This window comes from Bos javanicus, chromosome 5 (genome assembly GCF_032452875.1).
Source record: "Bos javanicus breed banteng chromosome 5, ARS-OSU_banteng_1.0, whole genome shotgun sequence".
Lineage (NCBI taxonomy): Eukaryota > Metazoa > Chordata > Mammalia > Artiodactyla > Bovidae > Bos > Bos javanicus.
The window spans coordinates 51,382,647-51,407,198 of NC_083872.1; the positions used below are offsets into that span (position 1 = coordinate 51,382,647).

The window sequence follows — 24,552 nt, forward strand, 5'->3', positions numbered from 1 at the left end:
TTTCGGTAAGTTCATGCTACTGGGACATATGGAAAAAAGCAGTGAGAGTCACTGTCTATGCAAAAAATCCACCAGGTTGACTCTAGAAGGTAGCAGATCTAGGATGACAGTGAAACAGTATCTGGCCACCTGACGGAATTTTACATTAGGAATCTGCATTTTTGAGGACTTTGAATTGCAGAGACAGGTCGCAGCCTGCACTCCCTAGACCCCCCCACCCCCTTCCCACCCCAGCACACTTCGGTCCCGTGTGGGTGATGTGGCTTACGTGTGTACACTGGGATTTTTCAAAGGACACTACATGAGCAGCCCCACTTGCCTCTTCTGTAAGCACCATGGTGCCCTTTGTGATCTGAGTGCCAGACAAGGGAAGTGCTGCTCTTTCTAACCCACGATGTGATTTGTGTAAATAGCTTTAATTTTGCCTTGGTGTCTTAGATGAAGTTTTGTTTCTGTAGCGACCAGGTAGACAGAGACCAAATGAGGCTGTAAATGTGATGTTTTCTACTGTGATGTACTTGAAGGAGAATCTCGTGTCCTCCAATTTTCCATATATTTTGTGTTTGGGGAGTCCTGAGCTTACTTTGTTTCCTATTTTGCCTCCATTTTCTTTGTTTCTTCTGGAAACCCAGGGAGGCCCCCAGTGGAGATCATTTGTAAGGAATGTATCATGGTCTGGGTTTCCAAGAAAATACCCTACGTACAGAGAAATAAGAAGAATATGCCTGAAAATGGTTTCGGCACCATGTAACCTTTATGCTTTGTGATTGTGAAACCTTGACTTTTGTAACCCAAAAATGAAACCTGTTTAGTAAAGGGGATCTATTTTGTGTGTTTTGAAACTTAGGTGCAATGTTCCCTGGAAAAAGCTAAAGAAATGTATATGCTCAATGCCGTTTTAAAATAAAATATTATATATATGTATATAGGATACCTTTAGCAAAACTGTTGTGTGTCACTTCTTTCAATTCACTACGAAGTTTCTTCATATCAGGTAATGGAATGAGATGAGAGGGTCATGGCCTCATGGGGAATCGTCAACTGTGAATAGACTCAAAATCAGATGGGAATGGATGCCACCACTGTAGGTCTTCACAGGAAATCAGCAGTCAAGACTATGTATTTCACCAGTGCCTCTAGAACTACCATGGATATTGCTCCCAAGAGCTACTCCAAACAGGTAATTCTTTTTTTTTTTTTAATTGAGGTATAACTGACAAGCAATATTGTATTAGTTTCAGGTGTACAACTTAGTGGTTTGATGGGTACATATTGTGAAATGATCACATTAAGTATAGTGAATATCTATTACCATGCTGTGCTGTGCTTAGTCACTCAGTCGTGTCCGACTCTGCAACCCATGGACTGTAGCCCACCAGGCTCCTCTGTCCATGGGGATTCTCCAGGCAAGAATACTAGAGTGGCTTGTCACGCCCTCCTCCACGAGATCTTCCCAACCCAGGGATCGAACCCAGGTCTCCCACATTGTAGGCAGATTCTTTACCAACTGAGCTACCAGGGAAGCCCATCTATTACTATATAGTATTACAAACTTTTTTTCCTTGTGATGAGAACTGTTAAGATTTACTCTCTTAGCAGCTTTCAAATATGCAATATAGTATTATTAGCAAATAATATGCAGTTACAGTATAGGCACCATGTTGTATATTATATACCCAGGGCTTATTTATTTTATAACTAGACCTATTTCACCAACTCCCCACTCCGCCTTCTGCAACCATCTGTTCTCTGTATCCAGAAATTTGTTTTTTCTTAATTATTTTTTCAGAATGCACATATAAGTGAGATCATACAGTATTTGTCTTTCTCTTATTTCATAAGATATAGCATAATGAATTTAATGCCCTGAAGGCCCACCCATGTTGTAACAAATGGCAAGATTTAGTTACTTTATGGCTGATTAATATTCCATTATATCTATCTATAAAAATGCATACATACCACAGTTTTTTTATCCATTCATTTTTTGATGGACATTCAGGTTGTTTCCTGCAGTAAGAAATGCTACAGTGAACGTGAGGGTACATTTAAGTTTTTAAATTTAGTGTTTTCATTTACCCTGGAGAAATACCCAGAAGTAGAATTGATGGATCATATGGTCATTGTTCAGTCACTCAGTCATGTCCAATCCTTTGCAACCCCACGGACTCCAGCATGCCAGGCTTCCCTATCTTTCAGAGTTTGCTCAAACTCATGTCCATTGAGTCAACGATGCCAACCAACCATCTAATCCTCTTTTGCCTCCTCCTCCTCCTGCTCTCAATCTTTCCCAGCATCAGGGTCTTTTCCAAAGATTTGACGCTTCACATCAGGTGGCCAAAGTATTGGAGCCTCAGCTTCAGCATCAGCCATTTCAATGAATATTCAGGATTGACTGCCTTTAGTTTTGATCTCCTTACAGTTCAAGGGACTCTCAAAAGTCTTCTCCAGCACCACAATTCAAAAGCACCAAATTCTTCAGTGTTCCACCTTCTTTATGGTCCAACTCTCATACCCATCCATACATGACTACTGGAAAAACCATAGCTTTGACTAGACAGACTTTTGTTGGCAAGTAATGTCTCTGGTTTTTAATACTCTGTCTAGGTTTGTCATAGCTTTTCTTCCAAGGAACAAGCATCTTTTAATATCATGGCTGCAGTCACCATCCACAGTGATTTGGAACTCAAGAAAGTAGTCTTTCACTGTTTCCATTTTTTGCCCCCATCTGTTTGCCATAAAGTGATGAGACTGAATGCCATGATCTTAGTTTTTTGAATGTTGAGTTTTAAGTCAGCTTTTTCACTCTCCTCTTTGACCTTCATCAAAAGGCTCTTTAGTTCCTCTTCGCTTTTTGCCATTAGGGTGGTGTCATCTGCATATCTGAGGTTACTGATATTTCTCCCAGCAATCTTGATTCCAGTTTGTGATTCATCCAGTCTGGCATTTTGCATGATGTACTCTGCATAGAAGTTAAATAAGCAGGGTGACAATATACAGCCTTGATATACTGCTTTCCCAATTTTGAACCAGTCCATTGTTCCATGTTCAGTTCTAACTGTTGCTTCTTGACCTGCATACAGGTTTCTCAGGAGACAGGTAAGATGGTCTGGTACTCCCATCTCTTTAAGAATTTTCGACAGTTTGTTGTGATCCACACAGTCAGAGGCTTTAGCGTAGTCAGTGAATCAGATGTTTTTCTGGAATTCTCTTGCCTTTTTTGTGATCCAGCAGATGTTGGCAATTTGATCTTCTGGTTCCTCTGCCTTTTCTAAATCCAGCTTGAAGTTCTCAGTTCATGTACTGCTGAAGTCTAGCTTGAAAGATTTTGAGCATTACCTTGCTAGCATATGAAATGAGCACAATTATGCAGCAGTTTGAACATTCTCTGGCATTTCCTTTCTTTGGGATTGGAATGAAAACTGACCTTTTCTAGTCCTGTGGCCACTGCTGAGTTTTCCAAATCTGCTGGCCTGTTGCGTGCAGCACTTTAATAGCATCATCTTTCAGTATTTTTTTAACTAGGAACTTTTTTTTAATCAGTTACAAACTGAATTACAAATAATGTTAACAGCAAGAACACTCAAGGACAAAAGGTGGGAGAAGAGAGAGAAAATCATAAAAAGAAAAAAAAATTTAAAAAAAAAACATATTTGCATTACAAACCCCAAGGTGCATATGGCAACAAATCCCCACCCATTCCCACTTAAAAAACTACTATAACCTGAAATATAATCGTTCATCCTTCTTTTAAATAAAGATTTTTTCCCCAATGTCCCAACTCAGTTACTGCCCTGAGTGTCAGAATTCTCAAAATGATGTCTCAACCTTAACTTTTACTCTTATGGGGTGGCCTTCAGAGGAAGATGGGACCTAGCACCTTAAGAATCTTGAAGAGAAAAATTCAAACATCTTTCACTTGCCTCATAAGGTCAAGGTGAAGCACAGTCCCTGTCCTAGAGCCTCCTAGACACACCTTGCCCATAGGAGGGACAGGCAAGAAGCCTAGAAGCCATTTCTACTGCAGCCCCACCAGGACTGGGAGTCTTAAGTCTCCCAGATGTTAGGTGAGATGAAACACTAAAACTAGGGTATAAACCGGTTGGATCTATTTTTTTTTTAACCTAATTCTTCAAAACAGGCCCCTCCATCACGTTTTTGTTTTTCTTGGTTTTCAGAGGTTCCAACTTAGCCCCCACTGCTAAAAGTTGGCCTTACACAGTGGCTCCGGAGGATTGGGGTCTCTATCATCCCAGATACAGAAAATAATAATAGTGGGGCTTTCAGAGACTGGGATGGCAAACCCTATGTGGATGGAGGAGAAAGTCTTTTTTTTTTTTTTTTTGTCTTTAAAAAGAAAAACACAAAGCCAGCCCTCTTAAGCAATGACTAAGAGGAGGGAGAGAGGGTAGTGGAGGCTGACTTAATTGCATCTAATACTGAAGCGTCCTTTCAATTCCACCTATTTCTTCCCTCCACCCCATCACTCCAGAGTGGACTGGCTAAGAGGGGCAGGTGAGTGCTAAGGCATCCAGACAAGATCAGTGAGCTAAGTGCCCGGGCTGAGCCAGATCACACTCGCACTGGAGGAGAGGGTGATACTGGGGGTAGGGGCTTGAGAAGGCCATCAGAGTCGAAGGTGAGGTACTGGCTTGGTCACATCCTGGAAGAAAGGGTGAGCCAGAGCTGCCTTGGCTGAAACCCACTTGTTAGGCTTGTAGTACAGCATTTGCAATAACAAGCTCCATCCATCTTCATCCGGGGTGGCACCACTTTGCTAAAATCTTGCCTGGCCCTCTTGGGGAAACTTGGCTTATAATCCGACATAGAAATAACTCCTGGCCAAACCACCTCATCTGGGGTCTCCAGGGAAGAAAGATCTGGAAGAGTTGGTTGATCTCAGAGTCTCCAGGAAATAGGGCCCAGTGGGTCACCATCTCAGCAAAGATGCAACCGAGGCTCCAGATGTCCACAGCTATGGAGTAGTATTTGCAGCCCAGAAGGATTTCCAGTGCTCAGTACCACAGAGTCACCACCTCGTCGGTATAAGTATGAACAGGGACCCCAAAAGCTCTGGCTAGTCCGAAGTCTGCTAGCTTGATGGACCCATCTGCGTTGATAAGCAGATTCTGAGGTTTGAGGTCTCGGTGCAGGACCCAATGAGAGTGGCAGAAAGCGAGGCCCTGGAGCAGCTGGAACAAGTAGCTCTTTATGAGGGGAAGAGGAATGCCAGTGAGCACAGAGGCATCCATGAATTTCTTGAGATCCTAGTGCAGAAACTCAAAAACCAGGTAGAGTTTGTTTTCTGTGTGAATGACATCCAGCAGTTTGACAATATTAGGGTGATTAAACTCCTTAAGCCGAGAGATCTCTCATACGGCAACTGGGTGCAGCCTCTGTCTCAGTGTCCAGGCGGATTCTTTTAAGCGCCACCACTTCTCCCGTCAACTTGTTTTTGGCTTTGTACACAACTCTGTACATGCCCTCTCTGATTTTTTTCCACTGTTTGGAAGTTCTCATGAAGCCTAGCAAGTCAGGTCAGCCTGGCCCTGGAGCAGGGGCCTGGAAACCCTGCAGAAAAGGGCACCCAGCTCTTGGGGGCTGAGGAGGGAAACAGGGCCCAGCACCGCAACTGGCGGTCGGGATGGAACACAGTGTATCTTTCGCTCTTGTCAATTTATCCAACTTGAAACAATATTGCGACCTCCACCCCTCCTTCCTTACCCAGTTCCCTCCTTTCAGGATGTTAATGGTAGTTCTATTTAATTTTCTGAGGAACTTCCATATCGTTTCCATAGTGGCACCATCAATTTACGTTCCCAACAACTTTTTTCTCCATATCCTTCCCAACACTTATTAAGGTCTTTTTGATAATAGCCTTTCTGAGAGGTGTGAGTGGTTATCTCATGGTTTTGATTGGCATTTCCCTGATGATTAGTGACGTTGAACCTCTTGGCATGTGTCTGTTGGCCATCTGTATGTAGTCATCTTCAGAAAAATGTATATTCAGATTTTCTGTCCATTTTCTTAAATTGATTTTAAGCTGTATGAGTTCTTGATATATTTTGGATATTAACCATTTATCAGATAAATGTCTACAATGTGCAAATATTTTCTCCCATTCAGCACTTTTTCATTTTGTTGATGGTTTCCTTTGCTGTGTAGAAGCATTTTAGTCTGATGTATAGTCATTCTTGTTTATTTTCCCCAGGTGCCAAATCCAAAAAGTGTTTGTCATGGCCAATGTTTTCTTCTAGGAGCCTTGTGGTTTCAGGTCTTACGTTCAAGTCTTTGTTTATGGTATAAGTAGTCACTTGATTTCATTCTTTGGCATATGGTTGTCCAGTTTTCAGTATATCATTTGTTGAAGAGAGTGTCCTTTCCCCAATGTGTATTCTTGGCTTCTCTGTTATGTAACTGACCCTATATGCATGAGTTTATTTCTGAGCTCTCTATGCTGTTCCATTGGGCTGTGAACCTGATATCAAGCTATGTTATAGTTGTATCAAGGAACATGATGCTTATAGCTTTGTTCTTCTTTCTCAATATTGCTTTGCCTATGTAGGGTTTTTGTGGTTCCATATACATTTTAGGACTGTTTGTCCTATTTCTGTGCAAAATGCCATTGGAATTTTAACAGAGATTGCATTCAATCTGTAGGTGCTTTAGGTAGTACAGACATTTTAACAATATTAATTCTTCCAGTCCATCAGCACAGTATATCTTTCCATTTATTTGTGTCTTAAATTTCTTTCGTCAATGTCTTATAGTTTTCAGTGTACAGGTCTTTCACCTGCCTGGTTAAATTTATTCCTAGAAATTTTATTCTCTTTGATGCAATTGTAAATGGGATTTTTCCTTTAATTTCTCTTTCTGATAATTTGTTATTAGTGTATAGAAATGGAACACATTTCAGTTTACTAATTTTGTATCTTGCAACTTTACTGAATTCATTTTTTAGGAAGTCTTCAGGTTGTTTTTTTTAACATATACTGTCATGTCATTTGCAAATAGTGACAGTTTTAATTCTTTCTAATTTGGATGCCTTTTCTTTCTTTTGCCTTCTAATACTGTGTTTAATAAAAGGGACAAGAGTGAGCATCCTCATCTTGTTTCTAATCTTAAAAGTTTTGAGCTTTTCATCTCTGAGTGTGGTGTTAGTTATGAACTTGTTATATATGGTCTCTATTGTGTTCAGGTGAATTCCCTTTATACTCATGTTGTTGAGTTTTTATCATAAATGAATGTTAGAAATTTGTCACATACTTTTTCTGTATCTATCGAGATGCTAATATAATTTTTATCTTTCATTTTGTTATTGTGGTGTATCACCTTGTTTTGAAGATGTTAAACCATCCTTGCAGCCTTGGAATAAATCCCACTTGATCATGATGTATGATCCTTTTAATATATGGTTGAATTTGGTTTACTAATATTTTGTTGAGAATTTCTGCATCTATGGTTACCAGGGATATTAGCCTTTAATTTTCTTTCCTTGTGATGTCCTAATTTGATTTTGGTATTGTATTAATTCATCTTTGAAAGTTGGTTAGAACTCACCAATGAAGCCACTTGATCCTTTGGTTTTTTGGAAGGTTTTACTGATTCAGTCTCCTTACTAACAGTTGGTCTGTTCACACTTCCTATTCCTCATGACTCTGTCTTAGAATGTTGTGTTTCCAGGAATGTAGCTAATTCTTCTAGGTTGTTCAGGTTGTCGGCATGCAGTTGTTCACAGTAGTTTCATGAACCTTTGTATTTCTGTGGCATCAGTTGTAATGTCTCCTCTAATTTCCTTCAGCCCTTTCTCTTTTTCTCTTGGTAAGTCTCACTAAAGATTTGTCAACCAAAGACCATCTCCTGGTTTCACTGGTATTTTCTATTGTCTTCTTAGTCTCTATTTCATTTGTTTCTGCTCTGATCTTTATTACTTCGTTCTTTTTACTAACCTTTGTTTGTTCTTTTTAATTCCTTGAGATATAGTTAGGTTGTTTGAGATCTTCTTGGTTCATGAAATATACACTTGTCACTACAACCTTCCTTCTTAGAACTGCTTTTGCTTCATCCCATAGGTTTTTGTACGTTTTATTTCCATTTTCACTTGTCTCAAGGTTTTTATGATTTCTCTGTTGACCTATTGCTTTGTTTGGTAGCTTAATTGCCACATATTTGTGAATTTTCTGATTTTATTCTTGTAACTGATTTCTACTTTCATAGCACCATGGTGAGAAAATATGGCTGATATGATTTCAGTCTTCTTAAATTTGTTAAGACTGTTTTGTGGCCTAAAACATGATCTATCCTGGAGAATGTTCCATGCACACTGGGAAAAAAATGCATTTTGTATTGCTGTTGGATGGAATGCTTTATTTCTGTTAAGTCCATCTTGTCTAATTTGTCATTTAAGGCATATGTTTCATTTTCTGCCTATGAGTGATTTCTATTGATGTAAGTGGGTTATTAAAACCCCCTACTATTATCATAATGCTGTCCATTTCTCTCCTTAGGTATGTTAATATTTGCTTTCTACATTTAGGTGCTCCTATATTATGTGCATAAACATTTACAAATGTTATATCTCCTCGTTGAATTGACCCTTTTATCCAAAGAAGTATTCTTGAGAGGGCTAGTGACTAATATCCTTGCTGAAGACAGTTAAGACTCAAGATTCCCCTCTGCCATTTAAGCATTTTAAGTAATTACAAACTGTTAGTAAAATGTAACATACTATAGAGAAAAGTTACCTTAACAGGTGGGATAAGACATGAAAAAATGCTAATGGCTTAGTTCTAGAGTCCAGTAAGTTAAGTAACTTAGAGAATACTGACATAAAGTTAAAAAAAATCAGAGTAATGATCCATAAAAGAAAGCTGAAAAGCAGACTATAGATCATCTAAAGCCTAGTTCAGAAGAGCTGACTAGATAAGAAATACTTATATTAAAAATGATTCGATTACAACATCTACCCAGCTCTTTTCACCTTTACTTTTACCCTAATGCTTATCACACCTCCTCCTCTCAACAGTAGAAACTCATGGAGAGTCCATCTTTGGATTAGATACCTTTAGATTTTTCTCTGTGGAAGATGGAGGAGTCTTAGCATTCTCTTGTGAGTAGTGCTTAGCATATCAGTTTACCTCTTGAAAGCTGCAGTAGATTGTCTCCAAAGCTGGCTGCCAACTATGCCTTCTATGTCAGTGTGCAAATGCTCGTTTTCTCATCAAGATGCAGTGTTTGTATACCCATCCGTTGAACTGTTCTGGCCTGTGACTTGCATTGATTAATAGAATGCAGAAATGACATTCTGAGAATTCCAAGCCTTTGTCTCTAGAGGTCTATAGCACCTGCTTTCACTCTTGGAAACCAGCCGCCCTGCAAATGTCAGACTAAATTACTGAGTGATGAGGCCACCAGGGGGAGAACCTAAGTGCTCTGAAATTGGGAGTTAGCCCATCTTTGATTCTCAAACCCCACTTGAATCACTCCAGGTGATACTGTAAGAGAGAGGCCCAGCCAGCTGTCAGCTTTCAGGCCATTCCAACAGAGGTCACAGACATCACAGAGCAGAGAGGAGCCATCCACACTGAGCCCTGCCCAAATTTCTGATGCACAGAAACATGAACAAATGGTTGTGGTTTCAAGCGGCTAGGATTTGGGTATTTTATTACACAGCAACTGACAACGGAAACAAAGTACAGATAACCTGGCTCTGGAGGATTTGGGATACAGTGATTAAAATTATAAACTAAAAAAGAAAATGGCATTAAGGAAGTATATTTGTAACTTGGGAAATAATCCTCCTTTTGGAACCTGGCAGAGTGAATGAAATGGGGAAGCAGACTTAGAGCAATAATGCAGAGACTCCGCCACCACACAGTAACCTACGTGGACAGTTATCAGACAAGAGTCCTTCAAATTCCGAGTTGCCTAGCAGTTTGTGTGTCTTTTAGACAGCAATAACCATAGCACATATTACTGTAATCCTTTATAGTTTGACATACATACATACTTTGTTTTTATTTTATTTTTTTTTCATACTTTATTTTTAAATGCTCACGATCTTCACTGTGAAAAGGAAAAATAAATAAATAAACCAACAAACAAAACCTGTTTGTGGGAAAAAAGCAAAACGGCGGGGGGAGGGGGAAGTCACCTGAATGTGGAAGAGCTCACCTCCTGTTTAGCATTTTGTACCTAAGGAAATAAACAAAGAAAAATAATGCAGAGACTCTAACTGATGGCTATGATGCCAGCATGGCAAGAGTTCACCACACCTTGCTTTTGCTTCTTTGTGCAGCTTATAATGATCATTAGTAAACTAGGAAAATTATGACTTGGGGCTATGAGTGTAGAACAGGGAAACAAAGGTCTTTAAGTCCTCACTCATGATAAGCCTATCTCATGTTATACCATTCGTGACCCTTGGGAGAGTGAAATAGTTCTTTGGCTCCCAAGACTGTTGCTTATAAGTGTTAGCTTATATTTGAAGGAAAATAAAATTTTTAAATAATTACGAGTATGAAAATTTAAAAAAAATTCTCATCCTCATTTAAAAATCCCTATCTACAAACTACTTCAAATTTGTTGCCATCCTACTTTTTTTCCTTTAATTAAATGACAGGCCAAAGAATAAATTATATATCCGAGCAATCTGTCTGCCTTTTTAATTGCTTTTTCTGTCATTAGAGCCCTGAAAAGACTGCTCTCTCTCAGTACATTTCCCTACGTTTTTGGCCTCACATCTTTCACTTCTGATGAGATTTTCCAGTCACCTAACCTCCTCTGGTTTACTGATTCCACCTTCATGTGACTGAGCATGAGACGGAGCCAGGGTGCACCTTGGCTGCCTTGCAAGGTCAAGGTCTGATCGGTTTGCTGGTCCAGCGGGACCGTGGACAGGTCTTTGGAAAGTGTGAATGAAGATCTGGTGGACGGCACTTTTCATGTGTATGAAAGGCATACACATATGAGCTTTCTCTTTTACCCTTGTTTAAAATTTTAATTAACAAATCTAGTCACAAAAAAATCAAAGCAGATTAGCTTATTCAGAAAGCGCTGTTGGGAGGTGGGAGTGGGGTACTGTTGACATAAGGGCAGGAAAAACGTGAAGTTGCAGCAGCAAAATGTCCCCAAACAAGTCATTTCACACTCTTTAAGCACCCTGATTAAAGAACTGTGGAACTGAAAATAGCAGTCTCAGTAGTTCTGAATTAGACATTCCTACCTCCCTTTTGAGTTTGGTCAGTGAGAAAAAAAAGTTATAATATTCTGGAGAACAGTGAAATTTCTGATCTCTCTGTCCTAGGTGGGAAAAAAAAATTCTGATTCCTGGACGTTCTAAACATTAAGTCCGGGGACATTTGGCCAACTTACCAACGTATGATAGAACCTGAAGGAAACAGTGTGCTTGTTTTCATACTTAGGACCACCATAAGTGCTATCATGATTAGCATTGTATGCCTTAAAATATAATGCAAACAGATGCAAATATTCATTACAGTGGGCTTCCCAGGTGGCTTAGTGGTAAAGAATCTGTCTGCTAATGGAGACACAGTTCCATCCCTGAGTCAGATGATCTGCTGGAGAAGGAAATGGCCACCCACTCCAGTACTCTTGCCTGGAAAATCTCATGGATAGAAGGGCCTGGTAGGCTTTAACGTTAGTTAGGTCTTTCCTGGGTTTGCACATTGCCCTGCACATGTGCAAAAACTCTTATGTCTTCATTAATATGCTATAACTTTTCAAAGCCTTCTATGGACATCTTCACTAGCTTTTCACCTTTTTCAGTATTTTGGTCAGCTTCTTGTTAACCTCAACGGGTATGACTGCCTTAGATAGCTGTGATGTTGCTGATTGTTTTCAACTACCATCTTGGAATAGAATTGTTTACAGAGCTGTTTACAGGTAAAGTTAAGTGCTGAGAATGCAGGCCTTTCCAGAGAGTGAGATTCAAATAGTGACTATTCTCTGGGGCTGGGGATTTTGGGGGAGCTACACACACAATCTGCTAGCCTGCTGGACCTCAGAGATACTGTAGTCACAAGGCTGTTGTTGCTCAGGGCTACCACAGATGCTGAGAGAGCACAAAGAAACTGGTTCAGCTGAATTGCCACCTTGTTCCTATTATGATTCAGCTATTGTTACCGAATAAACACTCCCTCAATTGTTGCAATCCTCTGATGAGTCTCCAGAGTTCTGAAAAAGGTGATCTGGAGCAACTTCTACCAGTATTCTCTTTGCTTATATGGAGTAATGGATTTTCAGGTCATTATTCTACCATTCTAGAAGGACTTCTCCAGATGAGGAAGCGAAGGTCCAGGTAGGCTAAGTAGTTGCCCAAGGACCCAGAGCCAAGCAGCTCCAAACACAGGATTTCAAATCCAAAATTCGACTTTACACTCAACTCCCTCCCACTCCAACAGTTTTCTGGAACTTCTCATCAGAGAAGCAGCAGTGGTTACAAAACCTCCATCGCCTACATACATGTTAGATAGCATTTTTAACAAAGCCCTTTCAATTGATCTCCAGTCTTAAGCTTTGAACTTTGTACTAATTAATCAGTATCATCACACCCACCAATATCATCATCTATAAAATGTATTTCTGCCACAGGATCTTATTTCCCTCTCTAGTTAGACTCTATTCAGCTGGAGCTCTATGCCGCCATCTCCTTAGCACTTATTATGAAGGTTTACATTGGCAAGATTTACTTTCAGGATGAAATTGAGTACCAGAGTCAAATATAAGGCCCTTACCCAAGCAGAGTAAATGGTGTGTGCTACCCCAGGGGTATTAGCCATGGTACCTGAACTTTCTATACATTTTTCAGTAACAAGTGAGGAGCAGGTAGGCTTCAGCTCTCCATGCTTGACAATTAACAGCTGAAGAAGAGGAGATACCCAGGGTCTGGAAGAACCGAACAAAATTCTGTTCAAATTCCTTTGAATAAGAAGTGTGCTTAAAACACTGTACATTCTTGAGCACAGACCTGTAATAAAAGTAACAGTGAAAGGTAAATCTTTCACCATGGTGCCCAGATGCACTGTTTATTACAAAATCTGAAGTATCAGGATGGAGAGTCATCTGCAGTGGTATCAATATTACGGCTCTTGACATCTCTCTTTATGGGCTCAGTTGACCTGAAGTAAGAAAACCGTTTCCTGTACTAACAGGGCATTTTTCAATGATCTACTTGACCTCTGCCTCTGGGCTTAGCAGTCAAGAGTGGTAAGATGACATTTTTAGCAGAACAAAACCCAAAGAATTTAAGCTTAAGGGAACCCAAACATTTAATTAGTTAATACCCATCTCTTCCTGCAGGGATTTTAGTACCTGTCTGCACACTAAAATCACCAGGGAGCTTTAAAAAAAACTCTTAAACCAATTAAATCTGAATCCCTCCAGGGAGGGACCCAGCCATCAGTATTTCTGAAAGGTTCTCCAGTGATTCTAATGTGAGAACCACTGTGTAGACATTAAGGGGACACACACACACACACACACCAGAACTAGCTTTGGCCAGTTTCACAAAGTATAAGACATCTACTTAAATCTGAATTTCAGATAAAGAATTTTAAAAAATATAAGCATGTCCCATGCAACATTTGGAACATAATCAAAACATTATTTGCTGTTCCTCTGAAATTCAAACGATTGTCCTGTAATTTTCCTGTAAAACCTACACAGGAATTGTAGGTTTGAAAGTTAAAATTGAAAAGTAAGCAGTAGGGGCATGAATAACACTCTACCAACAGAGAAATTTCACTAGTTAGTAATTTCTTATTAAAAAAAAAAAAAAAATCACCTGGAATATAACAAAACTGTGCCAGGCCAAAGCCATCCTGGGCAGTTTCCAAGTCATGGAGGAGGATGGAGGGCCACAGGAATGTTCCAGGCAGGTTTCCTTCATGCCCATGTCAGTCTGCTAAGGCTGCCATAACAAAACACCACAGACTGGGTGGCTTAAACAGCAGAACACTATTGTCTCACAGTTCTGGGGCTTAAAGTCCACAATCGAGGTGTTGGCAGGGCTGGCTTCCCCTGAGGCCTCTCTCCCACGGCCTGGCTGGGCCTTCTTGCTGCCCTCACAGTCTTTTGCCTGTGAGTATGCGTCCCTGTCCAAATTTCCTCATATAAGGACGCTAGTCCCATTGGATTGGGCCCCACCCGAATGACCTCATTTTATCTGAATTACCTCTTTGAAGGTGGAGTCTTGAAATACAGTCACATTCTGAGGTGGTGTGGGATTGGGTCTTTTAACAAATGAACTGGGAGGGACACAATCCAGTCCAAAAAAGTGCCCCTCACTGGACTGCAGGGCTGGGGAGCGGGGGAGGCTGTGGGGTAGCCCAGTCTGATGGACTCCTCTCTGTGCCCTACCACCCAGGAACAGGGAAAGGAGACTTTCTGAGGGAAATGACTGACAGAAATTAGGGTCAGGAGGGCAGAGGAAGCACCACTCTTTTTTGCGAAGAAAAGGGTAAAAGCGATGCTATCATTTGGGAGGAGGATTAGAGGAAGAGAAGGAGAAAGTGTTAAAAATCAGAGGAACTATGTGCAGGAGAAAGGAATATAAAGATATTACCATTCTTCCAGAGGTTGTGAACACTGGGGAAGGGAGTAGAAATCACCATTTCTATAGCTTAAACTGAACGCCCCAAAAAACAAACAAAAGCATCGCTCCCTTTCCCCTGCTATTTTAGGGAGGAAAACAAAAAAACGGCCTCAAGTGTTAGGCTTTGCACAGGACTCAGAGTCGGGCGGTCATTTTACTGAATTCTCGGGCTTGGTCAGCCTTTAAGAGCACAGTTCATTGTTTCCCAGCAGCTGACCTGGGTTTTACTGCTCTATGGCATGAATATGTATGGTTGGGAGCCCCAGATGTGCCAGGCTGCTGGCGGGTTTTCAGGATTTGCAGGCGCACACGCACACGCACCGGCCTGCTCAGGGTTTCAGGCGGCGCCAACGGAAAGAACAGCCAGGAAGTTTCCCTCTGGGGAGTAGTCACTGCCAGTCCATCCCCGCTGGATGCGTGGGCTACAGCCGGCAGGGGAGGCTTGGGCGGGTGGAAAGGGGCCTGGGGGAGGGCGGAATCTTGACCTAGGGGTTTAGATGGAGTTAATAAAGCACATCACTCTCCTGTTTCCTCACGTTCCACGTCTGCCAAGAGAATGGTAGGAAAGGGGGCGGGGAATCGGCTAATACTGCAAAAGGAAATCCAGCCACAAAGCCACCGAACTTTTCCAGGGTGCTTAGGCACCGAGGTTCTCGCAGCCCGGCTTCTGGCGCCTTTGTCCCCGCGCCCATCGCGCACTCTGGGCAGAAGGTCGCCGGCGAAGGCGGATCACCCGCCCCAGATCGGCTGCCTGGCCCGGGGCCAAAGCTCGCCGCAGCCACTCGCTGCCATTCCGACGTGAGTGAAGCCTCCTTAGTAAGAGTGTAAATAAAAATCCGGGCTGAGAAATGAGTTTTCCATGCCAGCGATCACCGGCCGAACCTTGGCTGTAAATAGTCTGGCGGAGCGGCGCAGATGGAGCCCCCGCACCTGGGGGATCGCACCATCTCCGAGAAGCGCCGTGGCCACAGCTGGGCGCAGTCCAGACACCAGTCCTCAGGGAGGCCCGGGGATGCTGTAACCACAGGTAATGCGCCGCCTCCCCTCCCCCGCGCTGGAATCATCTTAGCCTGCCTTGTCCTCGGGAGGTTGGACCGCCAGGCCCCCTAATTTATGGTCATTGGTGTAATAGCTTTAACGTGATTTATCTGACCGCAGAGGAGATGGCAAACGCTTGGAGGGGAACGATTGGCCGGGCAGGCTTTGTGCATTTCTGATTGGCCTTATTAATTTCCATCGGAGCTGAGGAGCGGCCTCTTGACTGAGACAGGGAAGTCAACCTGGCAACAGCCTCTATGGAGAGTGGGTTGGGGCCTGGCAAAGGTTTAGCTTTGGCGGAAACTTAAATAATGTACTGCTTAAAAAGTCGAGGAGTCTGATAATGTACTGCTTAAAAAATCGGGGAGTCTGACAGAATTTGCTAGCATACTGATTAAAGTAGATTTAGTCCGAGAGGGTAAGGGTCTTTTGATAGGACAGCTTCCTTATTCTTTTTTTTTTCCTTTTCGTTTGTATAGGACGTGGGAGGTGGACGGGAGGAAGAGCAGGGAGATTACTTTTTTTGTTTTTATTTTTAATATTTGAGTTGGGGGGGGGTGGGAAGCAACACTACTTAGAAGAGAAGGAATTTGAAGGTATCATGGGGGGTGAAAAAAGTGTTTCTAAAAATGCTGTATTTCACAATCATTTGTGTGGGAAAAAAATGATTTCTTGTCTTTTGAGTTCTCTTCAGACATCACAACTAGTATTTACTGAATATTAAGTTACTGGATAAGCACACCAATATACCACACTTCACAAGGTCATTACTCTGTGTTACTGCAGTAACTGTCATTTAAATATCACCCTTGAGTGATGCAACTTAGTCCCTTGAATAAGAGGGACTAAATAAGAATACTGGGGGAGTTATATTTAGTGCAAACTATTTCCATATGAATGAATAACCCGTTCAGTAGGGATGGATATTCAAATATATATATATATATATATATATATATTCATTTACTGTATTTATTTGTGTGGGGGGGACTCAGATGTAGACACATAGCACTAGGCAACCCCCAAATACAATCCTTAACACTGTTCCTCGGGGGGACCAGAACAAAACCAGAGAGCAAGGGAGAGGACGTGATTGCTTGGGGAGAGGGGCAAGTTGGTGTCACACATGCAGTGGCACACTCTTTTATTTATAGCTCTAACCAGAAAAATAGACTGGGAGCAGCTGAGTACCAATTTATTGTACTGCCTGGACCAATGAGTGGTTGCCTTAAATGTCACTGAGTTGGAAGGCTGTGCATTTCATTCAGTGCCAGGTTACAAGAAGCTTTGAAGCAGGTCGAAAAGGCGCCCAGTAATTGTCCTGCCACCTATCAAGGTGAGCAAGTGCAGTCCTGCCAGGTAGGGTTGGCCCAGTGGGGGATGAGAGCTGCCTGTCATCACTGACTAATCTCATCAAATGCTGCCTGAGTAGAAACGAAGATGGCCCATTTAGTCCTATTACAAGAGCCAAGTGGAGCGGAAGGGTAAGGGTTGCCTTCCAGGGCCACAAAAATGGATTTGGAGCTTAGGAGCAGCAATTTGTTTGGGCCACAGGCCATAGCATGTGCACGTGACACACGGCTGCTGTGTCCAGCTCCCTAAATGTGTAACACTCAACATGAAAAAAGTCCAGTACCATGAGTGCTGCAGAGAATCAGAGGTTAAGAGTCTGCAAAGGTCAGGGAAGGTTTTCCAGGTTGACCATTGCAGTGGATCATGAGGGATGAAAGGGAGTTGGTCCAGGATAGAAGGTGAAGGTCATGCCGACCATGGGTGGATCATGGACCGTAAGGGAGGGGGCAAAGAACAACCCTGTTTAGTGCCTGCTGACGATCCTGACGAGTTCAAGCTGCGTGTCATCGCTGTATGAAACTAAATGTTTATAAAATGCCAGAAATTTCACCCCCTAGTAAAGATGAGCAGTCAGGTGTCTCCTAATTTTTTCAAGACCAAAATGGAAAACCAAGTATGTTTAAGAACATCAAAGGCGCAACGACTGCAGAGCAAGTCAAAACCACAGAAGAGAACTAAACTCTGAACTCTTGAGTATAACTGTTTTTAGCTTAAAATAATCCTCCACTAATTTGACATGTGACCCAGAAACAAGAAGTGCTGTCTCCCCAGCCTTCCAACTGAGCTCAGCCATGTTGGTCTCTAAAGAGAGACAGGCTGGCAGCTGGGCAGTAGCGTTGCCTCTGTCCACACAAAGGTCTGGCCCTGCCTCTCCACCTGCCCCAGTAGGCTGCTCTCAGGACGGGCAGGAAGCTCATCTGTCATCACAACAGAAATCAGCTCCATTGGTTTGCATTTTTGGCTTACCAGGAAGCTCCTTCCCAGGCCACTTGAGTTGATGGTTCAGTAGATGCTTCTCTCCCTCCCTTCCTCAGCCTCCCAACTTCCTCCTCCTCCTTCTGAATGGCTCACTGTCAAAGATGGAAATTATGACTGCGGAACTGACTACTGCTCTCAGATAAAACAAGGGAAGCACCTCTACTGTCTTACTTCAGTCTACCTCACAGGCTGTGTCTCACAGCAATTCTGGTCTTCTCTACAAAGATGCAGTGGTTCTAATCTTGTCTCAGAGAATACACATTCCCTCTGTCATGGGTCCTGGGCCACCACAGACAGCATTCCCAAGCCCTCTATTCTCCTATGCTGTCCATTTCCTATCTGACCTGAAAGTAGCTCCTTCTGGTTTTGGCTGTATCGTTTCAATACTCCCCTGAGCTTTGGATTTGAGCTTTTTCAGAGGCTTCCTTGAAGGAACCACAGTGCCTGTGTATCAAGGTCAGAAGCCTGTATAATATAGCCTAGGGGCTTGCCAGTGGGTCTTGCACTTGTGAACAGCAGTTCCAGGTGACCGACAGGCCTTGGGGTTTTATTTATTCATTTTGCAAATGAATTACAAGAAGTCCTTTCACTTGTCCTAGGGGATGCAGAGAGAAATAAGAATTCTCTAGTCTCAAGCCCAGACCCTAAATGTGTAACCCTCACATGAGAGCACAACAACAGAGGTATGAAGAGAGCTTTGCCAAGTCAGAGAACGTACAAGGAAGGGACACTCTTCCCTGTGTGTTGGTAACAGCCCTCATGTAGGAAGGATGAAGAGAAATCAAGGGACAAGGGGTGGAAAGGTCACGCCAGCCAGGGGTGGACAACAAAGCTAAAGGGGGAAGAAGAAAAGTAGGACAGGTGGAGAGGAGAGACAAGGAGTCTATGGGGCTGATTAGAAAAGAATAAACAAAGGGAAAGCAGGACATGGATAGCACTGAAAGGGGGAACCAGTAACTGTCTCCACTACTACTCAGCTGCACCCAGGGCAAACAGCATCATGACTATACTACGGCCATTTCACCAAAACATGCTGAAGCTTCAGGAAACAAGTGACCTAGAATGCATATAGTATGTTACTAAGAGCATAAGGCAGATATAGAAAAAGGAAAAAAGACCCAGGCATTAATAAGCTGGGAGGAAAATGCACTGAAGTGGTATTAGCCATTGGTGGTAGGATTATGAATTATTTTAATTTTCTTTCTACTTATCTAGATGTTCTGTTCAATGGTGAGTGTGAATACTATTTTAAACAGGCTACTTACTAATGGAGTAATCTTTAATAAAACATATCCTGATAAAAGGGTTCCTAAAGCTTATTTAAGTTCATGATAACGGCATCTGATCCTTAAATAGAAAAGTGAAGGTAAAAAAAAAATTGGACTGTTTCATTCAGTGTGTGGGTTTTCTACAGATCATTTGGGGGTATGTCTCATTCATACATACGTCAACAGAGCAGCTACCTCACTCTCCCTCAGCACACAAGGGCAGAGACCAACCGATAGCCATCTTAGTATCCCCTGCCCCTAACACTACACCCCGCACAAGCAAATGCACATCCAATAAATGCTGTTTAATGAAAAAATCCTAGACCTTCTATCTTAAACCTTGAACTCTTTTCTCTTACAAGAATGACGCTCATGCTTCAGCATGCATCACAATTATCTGGAAAACTTGTTCAAACACTGAATGCTGGGCCCCACTCCCAGAACCTCAAATTTCACAGGTCTAGGGTAGACCTTACAATCTGCATGTCTAAGTGGTTCCCAGCTGACAGTGATGCTGCTGATCCAGGACCAGACTGGGAGAACCACTGCTCTGTCGCATACTGTCTTTGGGTGGATCTTGAGGGCTGCCTGCACCCAGACATACTTTCACAACCATGACTCGAAAGAATGCTCCAAGATACCATGAAGAATCACAGCTAAAAGAGCCGGCAGAAAGTTCAAAGAATGCTTTAAAACTCAACTCAAGAGCTTATTAATTAAATTTTGTCCAGGACTGGTACTTGTTGAAGGGATCTCAAAAGACATATTTCCATTGCTTGGTATCTTCAAAGTCATGGAGTCCAGAACAGAGTATAGAAAATGGAAACAAGTATGTACGGCTGGATAACAAAATGTGTGGTACTGAGAGGTCCTGTGGGAATTAGAGAAGGGAAGGACTATCATCAACTAGACTTGCACAGAAAAGCTTTACCAAAAATCTACATTTGGGACCTTGGAGGGTGGTATTTAGGGTATTTATTGCTATACATCAAATCACCCAAAACTCAGTGGCTTAAAACTACTACTGCTATATCATGGTTCTGTAGGCTGACCGTATTTGACTGGGTGGTCCTGCCTCAGATTTCTTGAGTAGTTACAGTCAGAAAACAACAGGAACTAGCTGGGATTGGAGTCGCCTTAAGGCTTACCTGGGCTGACTGGCTAATGGAGCTTCTTCACTCACTTGCTAGTGCCTCAGCATCCTCCACGTGGCTTATTTGCCTACATTTATTAGTGGCAGTTCAGGGCTCTAAGGGATGGGAAACTGTCTTCTCTTAAAGAGTAGGCCCAGAATTGGCACAGTGTCACTTCCGCCTAGGCTGTTGGTCAAATTGGTCACAGGCCAGCCCAGGTTCAAGTGGGCAGAGGAATCTCTCTCCATGAGGGAGTGGCAAGTGTGCAGAGAAGAAATCAAGGAGTTGGCAGCCGCCTTTGGGGACAAACTACCCTGGGTGGACAGGCAGAGCAGACACCCTACAGCACGAAGATGCAAGTAATCAGATAGGGGCCCGGAGGAGATCTGAAAGCTCCTATACAAGAAAAATCCAAGGAGGTGAGAACTGAAATGAAGCGTCTGTATCTGATACACAATTGAGAATCACTGTAAGTTCTTAGGCAGCAAAAGTGGCTTTCTCTCACGCAACACACCCACATGTTTCGTTCACCCGCTGGCATCAGGGCTGAGTGGTGTACAAACAAATGTACACAAGGCAGGCACGGGCCAGCCGCCACGGATTATTAGAGCTTAGTGGGAGACACACATGAGTGAAGAGGCACTACAGTTTGGTGTGATGACTGCTAACAAAGAGGAAGTGTGAGGCATTATGAGAGCATCTGACTCAGATAAGCGGGAGGGAAGAGAAGGGGTAGCTGAATTAAAAAAAAAAAAGTTCTCTCTAGGGACTTCCCTAGTGGTCCAGTGGTTACGACTCTGCACTTCCACTCCACCGCAAGGGGCATAGTGTTGACCCCTGGGTGGAGAACTAAGATCCCATATGCCATGCAGTAGTGGCCAAAAAGAAAAGATCCCTCTAACAAAAGTTTCTGGGAAAGACAGAAGCCAACGAGACCCTTTAGTGACAGGTGATTCAAATTAAGACACTGTAAATCTTCATCTCTAATGAATGACAATGCAGCCCGGACATGGAGTATACTTTGAACATGATGGGTGTTAAAGCTGTCACGTCGTCCCTTTTCAAGATTTGGTTCTGCCCAATATATAAAGGCATCTGGCGAAACTTGTAAAATGACAACAGGTGGTTGGAAAGCTACCAAGGCATTATTTGGCACACCTGGGAGATCACATCAAAGGCCGCAGAGTAGAGCATTCTTTCTCATGCCCTGGAAGCACCTCCCAGATTCCAAAGAAAGAGCTTATTGTCCTCTTGGAAGTACACAGAGTCACTGAACAACCTTTAGGGGAGGAATTTTAATTTTTTTGTTTTTGTCTAGATAAGCTCATGTCTTTAGGACAACACTTTCAGTAAATTGCTCATATGCTGTGACAAGCAAATAGACTGCTTACTATAATCCCCAATCCCATTTCTGCACCAGAAAGCCAGGTTCACTAGCCCTTGCTGCCCACCTCCACCTCCTACACCTAGTGCGCTGCCAAATGCACAGTAGAGGACCAATGAGTATTTGACTAGCCTAAAGCGTATATCAAATTTTGTACAGATCACAGATGGTGATGGGGCTAGGTACACCCCAAGTACTTAACTCTGCATCCCAAACTCTGCCAAGAGCTCTAAGTGTGCAGTTAACCATTTGGAGAAATGGAGAAAGGTCTGCTGTACCACTGGGAACACAGGAATAACAGCTGCACTCAGGCCTGGTGGACAGTACACTGGAACTTTGCTAAAGAAAATGGCAACAGCTAAGTCAATGAGATGAGGTGGCATCTCCTGTTTGTCTCCCTTCCCTTTAAGTATGTCCAGCCTGACCGTTTTCAGGCGTCTTTTTTTCCTGTCTACTCCTCCTTTCTTTGCTCACTTTCAGTCAAGACTCTTCCCCAGGGACTATGCAGGTGTGGACAGGAGGGAGGAAACTAGGAGGAATGTCCATTTTCCTCTTGCTAACCTGGGCCAGTGCCAGCTCCCATCAGAGAAGAGGGGAGCTGGAGAGAAGACCGCTGGTGAAAAGAGAAGCAGCGGCAACATGGGGGTGTGGGGAATAACCCCAGACAGAGGCCGGGCAGAGGAGAGACGACGAGGCAGGAACAAGAGACCACTCCAACCAGCGCTCCGGCAGTGGGCCAGCCTGGCCCATGGCTGACTTCTCTCTCCCTGCTTTTGGTTTGTCATTTCACTAGTAGCAGCACCTTTCTTGGAAAGAGAGAGGAAATTTGGGTCCATCAATTTTAGAGTTTTCATTGTGCAGTTAAATGCTGTATTAGTTTTCTATCCTACTGTGACATTACCACAAACGTAATGACTTAACACAGATTTATTATAATTCTGGAGGTCAGAAGTCTGCAATGGGTCTCACTGCGCTGAAATCAAGGTGTCGGCAGGGCCTTCTGAAGGTTCCAGGTTCCAAAGATACGTTTCTTTGCCTTTCCCAGCTTCTAGAGGCTACCTGCATCCCTTGGCTCACAGCCCCTCTTCCTCCCTCTTCCCAGTCCTCTGTGGTCGGTCATGTCCTCAGACCACATCACTCTAACCTTGAGTCCAGTCCCCTCTTTCTCTTTCTGCTCCCTATTCCACTGTGATTCTATTGTGCTCACCAGGCAATACAGGATAATCTCCCTATTTTAAGGGTAGCTGAGTAGCAACCTTAACTCCATCTGCAATTATAAATTCTCCACTTTGCCATTGAACCTAACATATTCGCAGGTCCTGGGGATTATTAGCATGTGGACATCAGGGGGTGGGAATGGGTGGGGTTGTTCTGTGGATCACAAACACTGCAAAACCTTACTGAAACTATATGGCTTCAAATCTTCCCTAGTTTTCTTGAAAACAAGAAGAACTCAATGTCAGTTATCTGTTTGTTTTTCCTCTTATGGGTTTGCTGGAGACAGAAGTAACAATCCTAACCATCTGTCATTTACAAAAGGGAAGATTTACTGCTTTTGACTAAAAAGACGCTTGTCACAAGAGCAATATTACAGCCGTCAGTCAAAGACAGGGCTCCTCCTGCAGGGGCTGCAGCAGGTCCCCTGGCCGCACTGTCTCACCAGTGCCACCCAGTTCTCTTCACCTTGAGAGGCAGTCAAGAGGATATGACACCTAACAAAGGGGCAGCGTAGAGACTCACAGACCTGGGGGACCCAGGCATTTATCTGGGTCAGTTTTAGGGTTTCTGCAGAATTGAAAGGCTGTCATGCAAAATGACTCCTGGCCATTTATTAGTCGATCCAAGCAAGGTAACACAACTGCAAGCATGCTAAGAGGCGTACCCTAGTCCCAGGCAGGCTAGACTTCAACAAGATTTGGATTGGCTGTTGTTTTTGACAGCGTTGGGAGACATCACAATTATGTAGAGGAGATAAAGAGATAACATTACCACAGAGTAATTTTTTTTTTTAATACATTTCTACTTTTTTTTTTCCTGAGCCATTTCCTGAATATTCCTTTCAGCTGGCAACAGAACCATTTCCCTGGTAACAAAAGGCCATTCTTAAAATGGTAAGGTGCATGGACAATTTGAGGAGCTTAGGATGGTAACTGTTGTATGTGTGTGTTTGTGAAAGAGAGATTGAGATTAAATGACTGTAAAAGCATGTGAAAGAGACCTTTTAGCCTACTTAAAACATCAATAGCTACTATTTATAAACACCTTCCTTGTGTCAGGACTTTGCTGGGTATTTTATGTTATATTATCTGTGATCCTCAGAACCACCTTTCATGGGAGGTATTACAAACAAGGAAATTGAGGATAAATGAGATTAAGAAACTCACCTGAGGTCATACAGCTGTTAAACAGCAGAGAAATAACCCTCTGGCCACCTGATTTAAAGCCCTTGCTCCCTCCTGCACAGAATAACTGACTGCTGGATCACGCATGCCTGTAAGTTAAGTGACAGCAATGGAAATATGTTGAAGGGCCACTGACAGGGCCCTGAAGTCCCCAGGTTCTGTCCACGCCACCTCAATCAACTAACACCCAGCCAGCACTGACTCCCCCATTTCACGATTAGTGACCTGCCTGGAGCCCCATGATGAGCCTGCAGAATGTAACTGCGAGGGCGCCCCTTGTTTCTGATGCCACGCTGCTGCTCCCCAAAGATGTGGCCATACATTACACAGGAAGAGATGAGGCAAACATCAAGAGGAAAGAAAGTGGAAACTGAGCAAAGAA

The 24,552-nt window shown here is 42.9% G+C and overlaps 1 pseudogene; it reads right to left on the minus strand.

Moving 5' to 3' along the window:
- LOC133247615 (cyclin-dependent kinase 2-like) overlaps nt 1-24,552 on the minus strand; it is a 32,865-nt pseudogene continuing 8,313 nt past the window's right edge.